The sequence below is a fragment of the Larus michahellis genome, chromosome 6 (assembly GCF_964199755.1).
Source record: "Larus michahellis chromosome 6, bLarMic1.1, whole genome shotgun sequence".
In the NCBI taxonomy this organism is placed as follows: domain Eukaryota; kingdom Metazoa; phylum Chordata; class Aves; order Charadriiformes; family Laridae; genus Larus; species Larus michahellis.
Window position 1 is genome coordinate 20,942,917 of NC_133901.1, and position 20,654 is coordinate 20,963,570.

Consider the following 20,654-nt stretch of genomic DNA (forward strand, 5'->3'; position numbering starts at 1 on the left):
AATAATAACAGTGTCTGATCTTGATAAACGTATGTAAATTCTCAGAGTCACATCTTTCAAATGGTAAAAAAATTCCAGCAATGGCTGTAATACGCTTTTCCCCCCAATGCAGAGCTAGAAGTCTAAAATGAGCCTAACATTCTTGTTATCTACAAACCGTGTTTAGTACTTTTTATTTTCAAAACAAAAGTGAATGAAAATTGACCTTTGTATACCAATTTCTGTATACAATACCTCCATGGGATAATACCAGCAAACTGCCTGGTGGATTCCACAGAGCAGCCATGACAGCATGACAGAAATAGAAGGAAATTTAGGGGAAATACAGAGATAAGCAAAAACCTCTCCAAAATTTGCAGATTGGTAAGATCATGAGGATGTGTCTTCCTCCATTGAAATTGTCAAAGTCGTCCATGCTAGGTAGAGCATGAAAAAAACTAATATAAAAAAGCAAAGTAATTTATTTTCTAAGAGTAAATACTGTAGAGAGAAAAGTTGACTTTAGTGATGCTATAACTCTATCCATGGTTGTTTTGGTCCCTCCTAAACATGCTCATCCATTATGGACCATGATAACCATGCCCCTGCATTACATATCAATAGTATATCTGTAATAAATATTATCTATGACCAGGTCATCAACCAATGTGAATTTGATTCAGTAAAGCTATTCTGAATGGTGAATATCGTTCTGTATATTTAAGTATTTATTTTATTGAACTATGCTGCAGTGATTTTTTTCTTAATATTGCAACTTGTCATTTTTCAAGCTTTAATTCCAAAGTCATTTAATTCTGGGCAGGGGAGAGAGGAGACTTTTAAATGCTGCTCTGTCTGTGCTAGCTGGTGTTTCTATCTATATTTCAAGAGTCTGCTGATTTCTGGAGATATAAGTTACTCTTCAGGATGATAATTTTCCCAGACTCCGGTGAAGGCTTCTTGTTAGAATTTTACCAAAAGAGGTCAACACTCTATTTGTTCAGCACAGGCAGCACTGAAAAATAAAAGCATGATGAATTTTCACATTTTTTGATGTCTTACCTAGCATCATAACTTTCCTCTTTTCTGTTCTTGTTGCCGCTATAACCATTAGGAAAGTTATCAGTCACAGATAGAGTAAAATAAATATCAGCTTTCAAAAGGCAAAAATCCAATATAGGCAGCTTAAGAATTAAACAGCATTGAGTAGTGTCTTTTCCACCCATTTTGCAGTGGAATAAATGACCACAGAAGTTACAAGCAGTTGAGAAAGTAGCACTCCACTCTGCAATTAAAAATGATGGATAAAATGAGAATAGAACTGCAAAGCTGTCATTGTCAGATATTAAAAAGACAAGCATTTTTCTAGGCTAACTGGAAAAATCATTTGCTCATCTACTTATTCTGCTTAGATGTCAGAAAAATAAAAGCTTTATAGCATTTAACATTTTAATGATTCATGAGAAATAGCAAACTTAGGCCTAATCTTCCTCTCATTGAACATGATGAGAATTTTTGTCTTTAAATTCAAAGTAAGTGGATTTAGACGCTTGGTTTTAAAGAAAAGCAATATTTGAGAAGATGATAATATAAATATGGAATAATGTGCTACTGTTCTGGTGGAATAAATCTGGAGGTAAAAGTAATACTTGTTAGTAATTGTACATGCGGAAAAATTTGCTTATTTTGATCTTGTTTTTCTTCTAGTTTATGAACTTTCTGAACAGTTACACATCTGTGAGACAGACATCCAAACTCCAGGAATGAACCACACAAGGCTCTCCTTAAAATAAGGGCCAGGCTCAACTTTCCATTTCCCCATTGAGCCCATGTTAAGCTTGCAGTTGCCTTGACTCAAGGGGAGAAAATTCCCTTGAGGCTGTGACCTTTGCAGTGGGCTGGGACAGTTTTGGGTTGTTTCTTGAAAGCAGGATAATCTCCTAGTTGTACATAAATGCTTCAAATATAAGGTCACTGCTCGAAATAAGTAGCAGCAAAAAACCCAATTCCAAAATTCATGGGTTTTGAGAAGAATTGATCAGTGAGAGCTCACCTGCAAGAGTACATTAAACTAGCTGCTTATTTCTTAAAAGACTGTGTGCTAGCATGGCAGTTAAAGAAAGATCGTAAAAGATGGAAGCTCTGGGCTGGATTCTCAGCTCCTGGAAGCACCATGCTTACACTGGAGTCAATAGATCATGCAAGGGCTTGGCCATCCCAAGGCATTAAAATGTGTCCCAGGGCTTGGTCTACCAAAGCCTTTTTGCAGTTCTTCCAGCACAGGACAAACTGTGCAATGTTCTGCAGAACTTATTAAGTGCAACAAAAAGCCACAGACTGCCACACAACACCAAGATGATTAATCTTCAGATGATAAAGAGTAGCCAGGGCGCTACTGCAAAAAAGGCAATAGTGTCTTTCCTAGAGGGACTCTGTGTCGTAATAGCAGCTGTTGCACTGCTCTGTTTGCTCTTACTGCTTGGTTGTCTGGGACATCATCTCTGATGTGTGTTGAACTAGATGCCACTGAAAATGGCCCTGTCACTGTGCACTTCCAAATTCCTGAGATAATGTGATAATATTAAAAACTCTTGTCCTTATCTGAATACTTCTCCTCTCTTTTTCCTGTAAAGGAATTTAAGTAGTATTTGTGTCACTAGTAAATAAAAAGCTAGGAGCCATTTGTGATCCAGACGTGATTGTCTCAAACTGTGAATTATGATTCTATCAGCCATGATGCTGTCAAACCACATGTAGCCACTGCCACTGCATCACCATAGCTCTGCAGTAGCATCTTCCGCAGCCAGACTAATTTTATACCATATTCCAGGCTTTTTTCCCCAAGAGCAAATGTAATGTTTCTACCTGCCCTTTAATCACTTCTCGTTCATATCAATCTGTGTCAAAGAACATTACAACAATAATATATAACTCTAGGGAACACTGATATTATATAAACTGCAGCATAATACTTAACATATTAAATTCAATTTTTCAATTTAGCTATTCTCTCTCTGTTTTACTTGGCTTTAAACTAAACAAACCGCCAGTGCCAAATGCAGCAGTTGGAACTGACCACCTACAGCACAAGATTAAGGAAATGAAAAAATGTTGTGTATTTGTTCTGAAGCTAAAACCTCCTTCTCTCCAGCAAAGGAACTTCATTGATTATAAACCACACCGCTTTAAATTAAATAAAATGGAAATATAATGAGCTATGGAAGAGTGAAGTATAGTTTATTTAAAACTTTTCAATCACATAAACTCTAAGGGAGGTCACAGAATTTTCCAGGCTTCTCTGCAAAGGTAAAGTTTATCTGTAAACCTGGCAACTTTATTATAAAAGACAATACATGTAGTGAAAGGGAGAGAAGTTGATTTCAGTTTCTAAGAGGCCCTTTTACTTCTACAATTTTACCCTGTCTGTAAATAACACCTTCTTGACAGCGTCACATCTTTTGGGGCTCTATGGAGCAAAACTCTGGTCTGCCTCTGCAGTCAGACCTCCAGAGGCTGCAGTCAGACCATGCATGCGGAAGACAGGGACCACATGTTTCAATGTCACCCAGACTCTAAACTTTGTCAACATTTCTCTAACTACTGTAGCATGAAGCAAGAACATAACTTCCTCCACTTCCCCAGACACAAAAGGTGACCTACACTGATGATATTATTCTAACTCAAGTGAGCGTGCCCAGTGAGAAATGAACATCAACAGATGAGAGAAAATGGACAACCTCTAGAGGTAGGGTGGCCCTGCTCCCCGTTTCTTACAAAAGAAAGTGCATATTTATTTCTGAGGCTTGCCAGCTCACATTATTTCTAATGCTTACCCAACCACCTAAACCAAACAAAAATTAAGCTGTATATTAGTTCAGAAATGTAATAGTGATGTAGTGTTCCTCTCAATCTTGGAGTCATTATGATGCTTTCTCAAGTACAGGTACAGTTGGTTGTAGTAAGTAAGCCTAGTTAAAAAGATGTATATAAACCTAAGATCTATTAAAGTCAAAGAAAATAATTTCATTACAGTTTGTGTGCTGGAGAACAGCAGCAATATCATGGGTACTTCTCAGTGAGCTCTCTCCCATCCCCTCTGGTTTAAACCCAGTATTTAATATATCATTCAGTATAGATTTCAGTGCTGTCCTTTATATCCACTGAAGTAGCACAACTGAAGACTCTCCACAGCGTTCAACTCCCATGTAGTGAAAATAATTTCTATTTTCCCATTTATTTTATAGCTGCTTGACTTGCATACTTTGTATTACTACATACTTGTGTGAAATCCAAGAGGTCTGTTTAAGTTACAAGTCAGCTCAGAGAAGAACAGATGCATAGGAAAAGAAAAACATAGTACGTGTTCAGTGCATATTGAGGACAAAGAGCAGGTCACTTAAGAATATATAAAATGAATCTCAGACACAATATTGGAATTTAACACAAAACAATTTTGAATAAGTACTTGCTAACCCAAATTAATTGTCAGTCCTCTTCATAGGTCTCCTACCTCTGCTGTAGTTCATGAAGTAGCAGCATATTGGATAGCTACTGCTAAGCCTGCTCTTTGTTTCAGTGCACCGGGTTCCAACCATGGTAGCTTGGAAAACTTCAGTGAATCCTGAATAATGCATAAGATATCAACAGGAGTAAAGGCAGGTCTGTAAAATTAAGGAAAAGAAGAGATGCTATAGTAAAAGGTCCATCACCACTAGCAGATCCTGATTTTCCATGTCCCTCCTCAAGGTATGCAAGTAAAGAAGCTGTGTCCTCTCTTGAATGACTCTCATGAATGAAAGCACGAAGGTTTGTAGCTCATTTCTGAGAGGGTGAATAACAACAGACCTTTTAAGAGGTCTCAGAAAGAGGCCACACTATATTGTAGAGAGAGATGTCAAGAAAGACAGAGAGAATGATGTTAAAATGAAGAAAGACCAAAAGCCTGAGAACAGGCATCACTAGAAAGGCCGTGGAGGTGACTTATGTGTTAAGTCTTCTCAAGAGTCAGCCAAGAATTACTACTCAGCCTATTGTGGAAAGACCTTTTAATACCCTTTCCTATAATGATAGAGAAAATTAAACTCTAGTCATTTTATAGTTAACACATTCCCAAACTGTTAGTTTTATTCACAGAGATGGTTTCTCTCAATATATTTTACTAAGCTCCACTCTAGCAGATTGGTAATTGTGGCTTCGGTCCAACAAAGCATACATAAAAGCGAACCTGTGAGCAGTTGAATTGATTTTACTGAAGTATAGATATGTTTACGGTATTCATATGCTTAACTGCTTCGATGGACTATGGTTTAGATGAACAACATCTCTATATCAGCCTATCAGCCTGTCCAGCAATGCAATGGAGCCAGCAAAAAGTTAATATGATTGTTAAGTCATTGGAAATAGGGCATGCACAAGTCTATGAAATGATTTTGTGGAAGCATTTGTCTGAAATTAGTTCTTACTTTTTCAAATTAGCTCATTTTTCTGAATAAGAGTGCTGACTATTCCATGCAAAAATGGAGGAATTAAATAAAACTGAACATACGGAGTTATTAATCAAATTAATAGGTGGCACCAAATTGTAGCTTAAGAGCACGTCTGAAAGGAAAAAGGCTTTTCAAAGATCAAATGCAAAAGTTTATATGTTTCATTAGTGACAGAAAAATATTATTATTCATGTATTTTACTAGTCCTGAATAATATCCTCCTAATTAAAATTAGTGCCTGCTAGATTTTCTCGAATAGCATTTTAGCAACGATAAAGAAAACAATCCACATTTCCTGTAAATACTTTGCTGCACATTAGAAATAATTATCAATTCATTTACTTAAATACCAGCCTTGTGTTACAATAGTCAATGAGGCTTGTGCTATACAGCAAATTAGATTTTAAAACCCAAGCATGATCAGAATGCAGGGGCCTATACTGAAAAACTAGGAAACGGTGTTGATCTCAGCAGGTAAAATTATTCCCAAGGATCTGGGCAGCTTTGAACCACTACCCAGGATGGGCAGCAAGAGGAGGCGGGTGCTGACAGAATGCGGTGGGAGCAGAACCATTTGAGTTGCCTAACCAGGCTTGACCCTCACCCCAGTGAAAGGAACAAGAAGTGAATATTTGCAGAACCGCCGGGGTGATTTAGGAGATTAGATCCCATTTCAACGCCCCTTGGGTATTTGAGTCTTAAGGAAATCCAATGACACTTAGGCCAGAAAGGCCCAGATTTTTTGAAACAACGTAAAAGATGCATAAAAATTCAGATAGGTGTCTCAGTACTCTGAAATGCACCTTTGTGTGCACCTGTGGTTATGGTCTTAAGTGACTTTAAGACATAAGTTATTTCATTTAAATCTTTTTCTTTTTCTTTTTGTCCCTTTGAGGACATGGTTCAGAGGCTGCTGAAGTCAATGGAAAGCCTTTCTTTGTATGAGTGGTTTTGAATATTATTTGTGAAAACCAGTCATGCATCATCTCAGTTTGCAGACAGACAACTGAACGCAAGCACTGCACTTTCTTTACAGTCTGCACCTGGGTCAGAAGACTATCTGAGATCTCATTTGAGACCTTCTCTAACCTGTCCTGCACTAAACAGCGTCAGAATGAAGTTCATCCCTTCTCATTGCAAGGACATCCCGAAGGCTTTGGGCCTTCTAGGACATAAGCCGTGCACAGGAGCATTATCAGTGTCTTCATGATTTTAAGAACAGTAAATAAAGAAGGCAAAAGTGTAACAAGTTATTGGTTTTACTCAGGTGATTATATAGGGACTTTACCATAGAATTTCCTTTCTCTATTACCGTAGGATTATTGTAACCATGATCCAAGGACATAAGAGAAGCAGGGTGGAGAGTATCTTTCATTAGACAAATAGAGGTGGAAAAATACTTGGCAAATACTTATTCAAATACGAAAAGAAGCAGCAAACCTCCAGCCAAGTAAAGATTAGAAACAATCGGTCCGAGTTTAATATAAGAAAGCTAAGCAGTTACACAACTTAATCATCTCTTCTCCTTCTTTCAGAGTACTATCTTTTATATTAAGACCTTTGCCTTTGCAGCAAGGTCAAGAAAAAAAGCCAGCCAAGAAGTGTGGGGCGCTAGTTAAAATGCAAGTGGAGAATATTAAAATGTTCCATCAACTCAATCTCTCTACTTAATCCATGGAACTATTCCCTTTGTATCCCATAAAAAGATGTATTTTTGTTTCCTATGTTTTGTTCTGAAGATATTTTCTAAGTGTACCATGAGGACCAGGACTAAGAATTTGGAGATTAACTATCACTTTTATGAAAAATAATCTCTCATTTGCCACTGAGTGTTTTCGTTGTTTGCTGATTATCTGTCTGAGCTCATTTCCACACATAGCGACTGTATAATTGTGCTATCATTGCTGTCACCAGTACCTCTCCTGGATTGGGTAGCTTTACTTTGTTTTGGGATGCCCATGTGCAGAATCTGTGTAGTGTGAAGGTCTTGCTGTAGTAGACAGGTATTATAATTGTGAACACAAGTTGGTAAGATTCACCTTGTACTCAAACAGAATTAGGCTCTCTTTTAGGTAGTGTTTATTAAAAAAAAAACAAAACAAAGGAGAGGTATCAGGGCTGGACCTTAAATTCCAGGAAGCTGTGTGAATGTAAATAAAAAAGGTATTTTAATATTAAAACTAAATGATAAGTGTGTGTGTGCATGTGTGTGTGTGTGATACCAGGCATTTCGGGCTAATGTGAAAATACCTACAGTTTTCTTATCCTATTTTAAATGAAAAGTATTCTAATTTTTCTTTTATTTCTTCTGTGGAACATTTTCAAATTTCAACTATATGCCCTGTATGTCCTAGTTTAAAATATGCATTCTAAAGAGCTGGTATTTTCCTACAGCACAAAGATCTGTTTTGCTTAACTTTAAACACAAGTAGTTAGGTACCCACCAGTCATTTTATCTGTGTTCATCACAAAAAGTGTGGAGCAGACTATTATTAAAGATGTGTTATGTACTTAGCAACAGAAAGAACATGATTTTCTTCCCATCCAGACAATAGTAGGATAGACAGTTTTAAACACAATTTTCCTGTAAATATTTTCCTGTGATTAAGCCAGGATAATGAGAACTAGGGTTGCCAAAACCACCAACTGGCTAGTTTTATAAAACTACATGGGGCAGAAGGTCTAATAATTTGAGAAGTAAACAAAATATTTACATTCACCAATCTGATGGAAACATAATGAAGATGTGGAAGAAAGTCTGGCTGGCCTAGAAAAAAAGTAATCCAATATTCTGCTCAAGTTACTTAAATACATTTTTTCCAGTTTTATATTAATAGATCTAACAATATTACACCCATTATTTTAAACAAGAGTAGTACCTCCATCTATTAAATACCATGTGGAAATTTAAAGTGAAAGAAAATCCTTGCTCCAAAGAGCTTAATATCAAAACAAGGAACACAAAATGAGAGAAAGAAGAATGTAGTTATGATCTTGTCTCCACTGCACATGGGTGAGGCCAAGACACAGGCAGACACAGTTAGCAATTTACCTAAGCAGAGTTACAGTTTAAGGATGTGAGAAAATGAAACCAAATTCTTTATGTCAGCCAGACACATTAAGGGGGAAATTTTCTAAACATGAGCTCCAAAACAAAAATTAACCTCAGCTAACTTTAGATAAGTAGCCTTTGAATCATTTCCCTAAACACGGGTATCAAATGCCAATTGAGACATGTTAGGGTATCAAGGACATCTGCAAGGGGCTGGCAGATACAAGACAGGGCATACAGGAAATTTAGGCTCCTGGATCAGCAGTAGTGGGGCAGATGGGATGCCCTCCAGCATCAAATGGCTTAGATGTCTATGTAAGGCAAGTAAAACAAACCCTTAATTGAAAAACATTTATCAGACATGTACATTTATCAGGGTGTCTCTATAACCTGTAGAAAGAGATAGTCATCTTCAGCAAGATGAACGGGTCTCTAGATGTACCACTCTCTACTGACTTTAGAGAGACTTGGCCGACTGTGCTCTTGAAGAAGATTCAGAATTTAGGCAGTGATTTTTTTGCATATAATTTTTTTATATTTTTCAGGAAGAGTATCCTGGCTAGCCTTAGACAAAAAAACAGTGGGGTTTATTGCTATTTTTTTCAGTTTATTAAAATAATCTTTTATTTATATATTTATTTATTCTTTAAATGAAAGGATTTATTTAAATAGTTTTAAAATGGTAAGAATACATGAAAAAAATCAGCGATATCTGTTACGTCTTCATCAGAAGGCAAATCCACAAGTACCCTTTGGAAAAAATTTATCCTCAGAAATGAAGTGCCAGATTTAGCTTAGAGTACCCAGGATTTGGAACAGCAAACCAAACATAAAGATGATGTTGAGACTTTTAAGTGAGAACTACATTTAAATTCTTTAAGTAAAAGCCTTTAGAGGAATTACAGCTGTACTGTAGTGAAATCAGTTGTGTATATTTAGAACTTTTCAAGGTCAGAACATACATGATCACCTTTATATAGCAACGATGGCTGGTTCACAACATAGTTCCTCTGCACTAATTTTTCAAAATATCTGTTTATCTCCTTGTGACAAAACACACATACTTCACATGGGAAGTTTCTCTTTTGTGGTCTGCTTTCTTAATAGTATCCAATTATAAAGCATTCACTATTTTGCTTTGCATTCTGGTTTTCAGAGTCCTGTGTGGTTCTTGTCATCAGGCATCCCTGATTCTGGTACCAGCATTTCAGTGTTGACCTTGAATGAGAGCTTTAAGATGCCTACCAGCAAGACTTCCCAAGAACCTTTTGCCTACACCTTCGTCCAAATCTTACAGCACAGAGAAAATTTTGCAAGTCCAGGCCTGTTCCTCATCACTTCAGAAAGTATTTGCCATTTGGCGCTCCTCCTTTAAATGTTGCTCTTGTTCGTATTTCCCATCATGCCACATACATTGACCCGGCACTTGATCCCTCCCTGGTGTCTCATCTGCATTTTTGAAATTCACTGTCTCCTCCCTTAAACAGGTAAGTGACTTAGGCTTCCCAAAGAGAATATTTTTCTCAAAGATCCCTTTCAAGTCTAGACTGATAGTCTATTCTGAAATTAGTGAATGTGTGAGCATTCAGAATTTAGTTATAAATATTGAAATCATCACATTTATGTTTTCAGAGGGTTTGGGTCTTTCCTAACCCTGGCATCACTACAAGTGTTTGTTTATTATGAACGCTTGTTGGCTGTCAGTGAGAGTTTCAATATTTCTCATTGTTTTTATCATTTAAACAATAACTTAGATGAATGCAACCTTTTGCTCTGTTTGTAGGTTGACCCTCTCTGTTCAACCCCAGTATATTGCATTTCACTAGGAAAAATCCATTCAGTCATCAATCTCTTAAGAACGTTTGATGCATGAGGAAATTCTGCACAACAAAAGAAATGATACTCAAACACTTGGGAAGCTTCCTATGTCTGGAAACATGTACAGGAGAGATCAAATGATACTAAGATGGTTTTCATTGTGCTCTGAACAAAAATTTGACATAAATTTGTTCCAGAGGAAAAAAATCTACTTTAATGCCCAGTCCTGGTAAGCTTGCTTCTAGTCATGTAGAACCATGCTATTCAGCGACACTTATCCATCTGAGCTGTAAGGAAGGCAGTTCTAGACTTGTCTGCCCTGTACTAACGTCAGTGAGATGTTAGAGGAAACCATCCCTCTCTAATTAAAGAACTGGGTAATACACATATTGATAGGGTATAGGGCAAAATCCGTTTTTTTGATGGTAAAGTTACACATCTATCTTAATCAAAGCAAAACATTTTGCAAAGAGGATAAGGAATCTGTCCTTACCAGATCATCTGTCCATGTTGGTCACTTATGAAGTCTCCATGAAGACACAGGCTTTTCAGATAGTTTGGGCTTTTCTGTCCTGCCTCTGATAGGGAGTGCTTTTTTTTAAAAAAAATTCCATTACAATCCCACACATGTGAAGCACCTGTGTGTACTCAGAACAACTTCACAAGAGATAAAATGAATGCTAGGGAATATTCTGTAGTAAAGCAGCCAGCCCTGAGCATACAACAACATCGGTGAAGGGAAATAAAGTTGGAAAGAGACTCTTTTTGGTTTAATGCCATTCCTATGAAGACTGTATTATATATGATATATGTATACATAAATATGAGAAAAATTTATAGCTGGAAGTCACAGAAGGACAGGGGTAAGGTGGGAACAAAAGACTGTGTTTACTTGTACGAGTACAAAACAACTTGCAACTGAAACCAGAAGGAACATCACAGTTCAAGGAAGTAATTTCTACTGTGCTTTTCTCCCTTCTAAGAAGCGTCTGTTTTTGAACGTGAGTGAGATGGTCTAAGACTGGGACTTTTATCTCCTAATGACTTCGGTCTAACTTGCCCAGTACTGAAGGTGAATTAGCGCAAACCTGGTTAATCTCAGATGAAATGCATATTCTTTGTAATGATATGGTCCAAACCAACAAGATTAAAATCTGTGAATATTCCAGCCCTTCAAGAAGTGAAGGTTCATTACATGATAAAATCTCATGTAATATACACCAGGATAATCTATTGCTTTTAATCCATTTACAATATATTATTTTTCTCTTATGCACACATGCAGCCCCTCTTCACATTCCTTTGTCTTTTTTAGAGTGATGCAGTGTTAATGTCCTGAAGGTCAAGCTGAGAAAACTGATATAACAAAGCAAGTGGTCTTAGGAATCGTGTCACGTCATGTTACACTCACAGATAAATGGGCATTAGCTGTAGATAGAGGTACTTACCAGTTCATCAAATTCCTTCACGTGTCTGGTATCTTATCTTGGATTATGTATTATTGGGTTCAATTTAATATTTTATATGTTATTAGTGTGTAATTGTTTTCATATATTTGTACATTAAATACCGAAGGAGTGGGTGCAATCTGAAGTACAACTCTCTCCCTGCGCTACATCCCTATGATTGGTCATAATCATGATGGGTAGTAATTTGCCTGCAATGGATCATATTTTATCGAGAAGTAAAACTTGAATTTATGTCTCTAAAGAATTGTTTGGGTTTTTTTCTTTTCTTTGTGTCTCATTTGTAACTTTTCTTTATAGCTTGGGAGTTTCATGACTCAGAGAAGCACTAGAGCGCAGATATGTTGACAGATTTGCTTTCTGTGATTTCATTTAAATTTAATCCATTTTCTAAACCCCTAGATAATACATTGCTAGGACATACCTTTCCATTTTTAAATACATCCTGCATTTTCTTCAGTTGTGGAACAGTTGCTTGTTCCACTACACTCCAAAAAAATATATATATTGTACAAAAACTAAAACCAAAAGACAACAAAAAACCCAAGCCTTAAGAAACATGTAAAAAAAAAGCTTCTTTTAGAAATTATATTAGGGCAACTAATTTTCTTTACTTTTATAATTAAGGACAGTGCAAATTGCTTTTTTTGTGAGAACACAATTAGATAAAACAGATAGCATTATTCTAAATGTATGAACAAATAAATCATACTTTCTGTATGTTAAACTAATAAGAATTTAATTTAATCAACTAAATATTAGGTAAATTAATGATGTATTTTCATATGAATTTCTAGACTGGATGAGGAATCAGCCTTACGGTTCCTATTCCTGAAGCTGAATAATTTCATTTTTTGTCTACATATTAGAATACCCTAGCTGAAATGTTGGACTGTATTTCTTAAAAGCAATGAGAGTGCTAATAGCCAAGATAATGAAGAGTGGACAGATTTACACATCCTTTCTTCCCTGACTGCTTCTGGTCTTCAGGGGAATATTTATCACACCACCATTCAGACCATTCAGAAAGTAGCCTGAATCTATAAGATTTCCTGATGTGACGACGCCTGGGTCACATGGTTGTCTCCCATTTTGTTTCTCCAAAATACTTTTGTTTCCTGGGTTCATCTGGGCATTTATGACTGCTTTATACTGCTGCAGGCCTTTTTATTTGCTAAAACGCCTGAAAAAGGAGTAAAAGTCTCACAACAATGATGAAAAATATGAAAGCAGGGAAAAAGAGATTAAGAGATAATCAGAATGATTTTTCACCCCAAATAATAAGTCATGTATCTTGAATTGTTTGAAGAACAACAAGGAAAGGAACGAAGGATTTTATTTCTTCTTACTTTCGCTCTTCATTCAGCTTTGCATCTTTTGTTTTTATATATTTCCAGACGCGAAATGGATGGTTGCAAAGATATTGTGAGAACAGGTCTGGACTGATTCTGCTTTCTTGACAGGGAGCACAAGCTATCTCGTGGGGGTATTAAAAGGAAACATGAAGCCAGTAAAGAGATTTCAAAGCAAAGTATAAAATATGAACAGATGCTAGAGTTAAAGAGTTGGGCTTATCTAAAAGAAGGGACAGTCGTAACAGTTCACATACATACATAGCAGTTTGCTTCAGTGGAGAAGGTAATACTGTACTGGGAACGAAATAAAAAATAATAGTGAACTCTTCAATATACAAGATGCAGGGTAGCCTGGGAAAATATTTCATCTGAAAGGCTAATAGCTATCCAGCTACACTAAAAATGTTGTGGGACCACCATGACTTTAAGAACAGGTTAGGCAAATGTGTCAGAAATGGCATTCACGGGGTTCATCCTGACTTTAGCCTAGAGATGAACTGGATAATCCCACCAAGTCTTTTCTAGACTCATAGCCTAAGATTTAAATTGACCTTACTCATAAAATATAACACAAGGACGTGGGATGTAGCTGTGTGTCTCATTTCCTTCGTAAGTACCACTACGCTAAGGACCAGAGGTTCACTGGATTGCCAAAATATCGAGTAAATTTATTTTAATGCTCTGATTTCATGAGGGACTGATCCATAATGGTATTGAGAAGATTGGAATTCACTCTCCTTAAAAAAACAGAGGGAAAGGGGAAGAATTTTCGTCCTTGACTGACCAAGAAGGCTGATTAAAAAAAAAATCAGTATTTTTTCATTCAGTTCTCTGAAAGATGGTTTGTTGTGATTATTTTCCAGTTCTGTGTGCATTTGATACAGAAAAATCTTATAGGTTTTCACAGAATTTATATCTGAATGTATGGCAAGACCAGTTCTCATTCCAGCTGTCCAGCTCCAGCTCTGGTTCAGAGCCAAAACTACTGCATAAACCTCAACTTCCAAAATCATATTTAGCTAGAGTGGATTTGACTTCAGAGAAGCTATATATGAACAAGCCAGTATGCGTGACTTAATAGCAGACAGAAATAGCTAAACTTAGATGATGCAGACGCTATTTATGGAAAATTAAGTTACATTAGTAGCTTGTCTGAGAGCAGCAGATACTTTCTGTTTGCCATTTCATTTTGACTTGAGAGAAGCAAGGCTGGCTGACAGAAGGAAAAGCAGGCCAAGGTTCAGTAATGGCACGGAATAGTAGAAAATGTGTCTCACCTAGTAGGAGAAATTTTAATGATCACATTATTAACCCTTGACTACACATCTTTGTAATGTATCGTGACAACAGTGATGATTCCAAAAGAGGTGGTACCCATTGTGCTGGGCACCGAACAACCTGTGCAAATACAAGTTTTAAAAAAAAAAATTATCTGAATCTTGAAGACTTCACTGTCTAAGGAGACTGCAAGGATTTGAACACGTGCTGAACAGACAGCATAGATTGTCTGTTCGCCACTGTCCACATACTTCCTTTGTGACTGTGTGACTAGCAGGATTACTCCTATGTGAACTTTGCCAACAGACATTTTTCAAGATGGGCACCTAAAAAAAATGCAAACAAAAGATAAATGACAAGAGTGTAACATTTCAAATAAAAAAATCTAAGGTAAATGTGCAGTTACACGACTTATTTCTGGTGAAGCATAACGTTAACGGCTGGCTGCTGCTTCTGAGCAAATTCTGACTCCTTTTCAGTGGTGATAGGTGTGACCTGCTGTGACACCTGCTAAAGCAACCTGGGATGCTCACTATATTTGCTTCCTTTTTTACTCCTTGTGGCAAGTGTTCACAGAACGCACCGCAGACAGACATCTGAGGACTTTTTTTCCTATAGAATACACAGAGCTGGATAGCTGAGGAGAGAAAGCATTAAAGGTTGACTTCAATGGGAACGTTCCCTGATGAAGGTGGAGATTTGACCCAGAAAGGTTTGAGTGTGTTTCTGAACAAACTGAATTATCTTTTACGCTTCTCAAACATGGGTAACTTAAAAAAAGTGCAGAAGTTTTAGCTCCCAGACCACATCTTTGAGTGAAACTATTTTATGTTATTCCTTAAAAAAATCCCTTCTATTTTACTTCCAAAATGCAGTGAAATGTTAAACTCTAAGTAAAAACTGACTGTCTTTACCCCTGCATTTTGTAAATGTAGTGCATTACCCCTGGCAATTGCTCACTGTTTAGATTTTTTATTAATTCTAAATTTTTTTTTATACCTCTTTTCATGCAAACTTTTTGATTCTGTTTTTACTTGCATCTTTTTTGCACAGTAAGAACAAGTATTTTCTAAGCAATTGCTTTAAAATCTGGGGCTTATGCTTTTATTACAAGGTATTTGGATTGAACACAAATACTACAATCTAAATAAGGGTACAAATTCTGTTTGGTCATGAATAATGAAAACCTGTTTCTTCTGCCAAAGGTGATGATGATATCTTCATCCTGGCTCTATAATATTCTTACATATGAAAATATAATTTTTATTATTCTGAAATATTTTTAATCTACTTAAATAATCACATTTCATTTAGGATTATTTGATCACTATAGCTTATTTGGAGCAGCACTTAAAAATAGCTTTTAAAACAGCTGACATATTTGTAATATTTGGGCGTATTTCAGAATACCATCTCTATTTTTTTCTGATGTAAACTATTCACTAAATTTAAATTAATTGCTCTCATTTCTCATGGCTACTACAAATATTTTCTCTGAAAATTTTATGCAGCAAATGAGCAAGCAATAATTTCTGTCTATCTAATGCTGGTATCTAGAGTCTATCGTATGTTGATATTAGAATGTTAAGATTTAGATAGTTTTAATGTATTGACTAAATTCAATATTGAAAATAACCATTTCCCCAAATAGAAAAACAGCCAACATACATGTCATTTGTCATGTTGTAGTATTTAAATACTTTTCAGTACAGTTTAGTGCATTCCTGTTAATAATTAAACACATCTTGTAACTGATTAAAGGTGACCAGTTCCAAGAAGAAGAAACATGGAGAGATGCACTGTAAGAAGCGAGCTAATAACATTAAAATGTTGGAAATAATTTTTGAAATGTCTGAATCTAGACTTGTGCTTTATAAATCACAACCCAGAAGTAACTGGGGATTCAGCCAGATCTCATTAATTGCATAGGAATAGAAACTATAAAGACTGAAATTTATGTAAAACCAGTTCACTGGTCTATTCTTTTATGGGAACTATTTGGAATCAATCTGTATCTGCAACTCTTCTATGGGAAATGAGTCAAAGAGCTACAGCAGGTGCTTTAAAGTAATAAGGGATTTCCTATGAAACCCAGTGGACTGATGACTCACCAGTTTAATTATGGCCTACTCTTCTGTTATAAAAGCAGGACAATCATTTTTAAAAGGCTCTTGTTGAGTAAATGAGTTTGAACAGAAAATCTTTGATAGCAAAAAGAAGATACCCATATTTTATTTTAAGGGGTATAGGATTTATAGAGAATGTCTTCTGACTACCATGATGATTAGTGTTGTCTGAGTGTCCCAGAGTAACAGGAAGGATCAGCAGAAACTGATTTTGTGCAGTCTGGCTTTTCCTTATTTTGAATTTCTGGCTTTTTTTTTTTCAGTTCAGCCATTTGATTTGTTCCTAAATTATATATATATCCCAGGCAGACATTACCATAGTTCATGCTGCTTCAGTATGGTTGGAGTGGTTTGTGGGTTTTTTTCTTTAAAAAAAAAAACAAAACTAAAACTACAGTTACTATTTCTTAATTTCACAATACCATTCCCTTTTAGCAAGTCACATACGCCTGGGAAATAGGGCAGGCTTTATAAAATGGTGAACTACCTCCTGTTGCTGTCAATGGGAATTTTGTGTTTGGAAAACCACAGTCTTTCACCCCATAAAATGGTAAATAAGATCTTCCATATACACTGCATCTCTGCTATAAGCAATACACACCTCAGATCTGATGAGAGCTGCAGAGGAGAATCTTTCTTCTCGGTTTTGAATCCCAGTATCCTGGGCTGCAACAAACAGCAACTATTCCGCAGGGATCCTCCCAGAGGAATGGAACGATGCGTCAGTCCTGCCAACATCATCCACTTCCCATGACCCTTTTACAATTGGCTATGTGGAACTAGAAAAGATGCGTCTATGATAATACTCCTCTTTTCCTTTTCCCAGCTGCAACTACCTGTAGTGACTGCACCAGCAAGACCCCTGAGGATGGGTGTGCTTTTCCTTCAAACAGCGAGCAAGGGTGAAAGTGGGAGAGACTCAGGGACTGGATATTTAGGAATGCTTTTATTTGAAACACAACGTGCTACCCTAACAAATGATAAAAAGCCAGGGAATCATGAGAGCTGAACCAGAAACACCCTGCTTTTTATAATATTCATTGCAAAGAAGTAATTTCCAGTGAAAACTCCACTGATGAAAGAGAAGGAGGCTCTGGTATTTAGGGTATGGTAGGTGACAACTGTTAGGCAAAATGGGTCTTTTCAGACAGATGGCTCGTGTAGCCCAGCTCCCTGACACCACTCATTTTCTAGGTTGGTTGGTTGCTTCCATTTGACTGCTCTACTCAGAAATCATTAACCTGATTTTGCCCGTGTCTGTCATGTCACTAGCATAATGCATCTTCTTGATAAAAGGTAAACTTTCGGTATCTGGAAGGTAAAGGAAATAAAAAAGACTCATAGCTGATATAAATCAAGAGAAAAAGGAGAAAAGGAAGACACTTAGAAGAGTAGGTGTCATTGATTGACTGTAATTTTAAAGGGTCTTTCTTATGATGGACAAATTCCTGAAGTGTTCATTAACTAATGGAATTATGGTGGCAGACTACTGCTGTCTCCACAGAACATCAGGTTAAAAAGTGCAGAGGAATAATGGGCTTTTCTGTATCATGGATCAGTGTCCTCACTGTCTGGAGCTCACTCGAAGATGCTGGAAAAGATCAAGGGGTTTTCACTATTGAAATTCATGTTTATGCTTTCCTGTTCCTCAGTAACAGTACACACACGCACTATGGGACGAGATGGGGGGAAAGAAAGAAAGAAGGAAATGTCACTGGCAGAGAAGAAAATTCCCCTCCCGAAATTCTTGATAACAAGTGAATTTCCTACTCAAAGCATTAAATGAAGCCGAACGCAGAGGGTTAAACAATAGAAGCACAGCACCTGGGCTTTAATACATTCAATTACCCAGAAAACAAAATCAATTTTGTTTTTGTTAATAGCGCTGAAATATGCATTACACTATTTTAATTAAAGCAGTCTATTACGCTTGCCATTCAGTTCATTCCTGCATATTCCCTTAGGGCAGTAGTCATGTACTGTGATAAAACATAATGAAAATAATTTATAAAGGAAACAATACAATGAATCAATCTGATGCCTAATGAACCTGCATTACAAGAATGGATACAATATTTTTTTAGAATATGTAGTGCTTTCTCCTCAAATGATTAGAAGAATGCCCTACAGCACTTAAAAAATAGCACCTTGCTCTCAGTGTGCTTTCAAAGCACTGCAACTTACAATTTAAGCAAATCTTGGCAAAACAAATAGACGCTACATTTCTGATTTTCCTGTTATTTTATCTTCAGATTCGCCTGTAGAGGCCACAGGGATTCAACTCATCTGCATACTTCAGCAGTCAGCTCTTTATTGTCTGTATTCCAGTAGACCTAAATTTTATAGCTGAGATCAGGGCTGTCTGGGGCTGTGAGCTCTTCAAACACCGAATATAAAACAGGCTCTTCCCTGAAGATCTCACAGTGCCAACAGGCAAAAAGAAAGATTAAAAGTCAGAGTGAAGGACCATTAAGACTTTAATTCCAGTGGAAGGGAGAAGGGCACTGACTAGAGGTGAGGTATTCTACCGGAGTCAGGATCCCTGCCCTGAATGGCCACAAATGTATTGGAAGGGCCAGAATTTGTCAATAAACATGCAGAAATTCTATGGCCGAGGCCAGTCCTCCCCATCTCTATATGTTTGTCCTGTCAAGAGAATCTTCTATATGTATTTCTTCAAGGGTCAGTTCTACCTTAGTGTTACTTTCTAGTACATGAAAGCAATAATTCCTGCAGTTGTCGACAAAGTTACTTCGTGAGAATTCTCAGCTTTTCATCATAAAGATGGATAAAAATAACAAGAAAACTCCATTGCCATTAATTGCTTTTTTCTATATGCAAATCACCCTTTGAGACTTTGCTCACATTCAGCCGACGAGTGGATTTGTGAGTTACATTTACCTGAGACCTGACGGGGAATATCAGTCACTACATAATGTCTCCATTCGGTGACAGAACATCTGCACAACATTCTGATTTAGTGCAGTATTTGCCATGGGTGTGAAATGTGTCTTTATTTTGATATCTGCTGCAGGATCTTCCTACTTGGAACAATCCTTCCTTAAGAATTTGATCACTCACATGTTTATAGGAGAATTCAATTGATTTAGCAAAGTAGATTCACTAGAACTAGGACAGCAGTAATGAAACTGATGAGACAACGTAGCCCCAAAAAACTTTGAAAGCCAAGTCACTCAGGGTGACTTGACCATGAACGCTACTGACACAGCCTAGAGGTACTAGGCTGAAGGTGTATTAAACAAGGGGTGCGCTGCTGTTTTCCCAAGCTGTTTGATAAGGAAGGAGTAGGAAAAAGGAAGAACTTTACCTACCCCAGCTGGATAAGCTGAGATGGGCTGTGAAATTGCAATACGTTGTTCTTGTAGTCCACTAGGGAATTGAGAACAAAGAAGAAGCAGAGTGCAGAGGTGACGAGAGACAGAGCAGGAGTTCAGCAGATTTTCCCTGGACAGGCGTTTTCCCCTTTATCATTGCAGGGATGAAGTGGCTTGCGCATCATTTAACTAAAATGAGATAATTTATTTGCTTAGATCTTTATCCATCAAAAACCCCCCAAGCCCCAGAATAGAGCACCAGAAGGCTTTTCAAAAAGGTCAGTAAATGCCCCTTGCAGAGAGCTGAACTGGGCCAAGAGCAGAGCAGACATTCTCCAAATAGTATTTCCTGAAGTGCCGTAATCAAGCCTTTAATGTGTAATAATTTAGGAATTATTGCTCTGGGTTTTTTAAATTATTTTTCTGGAAGAAAAAAAAGAAAACACACAAAGAAAACGGTGAGAAAAGAACGGATCAAAATAAGTACTATCAAATACTTAAAGGCTATTAGCAAGCAGTGCCAGAACTGTTAGCTTTTTGTGTTTGTTTGGGTTTTGTTTCTTTTTTTTTTTTTTGGTCCTCTTTTGCACCACACCACAAAACTACTCTGGAACACAACAGAAAAATCTAGGACAAGCTGCTGAAGCAGAGTTGGAAGAGCCACTCCAGAAGATTTCAGATACCCAGAGGAGCAGGGCTTGGCAGTCAGCCGGAAGGGCCCGGCAGGAGTCGCTTCCCAGGGCATCATCTGGGCAGAGC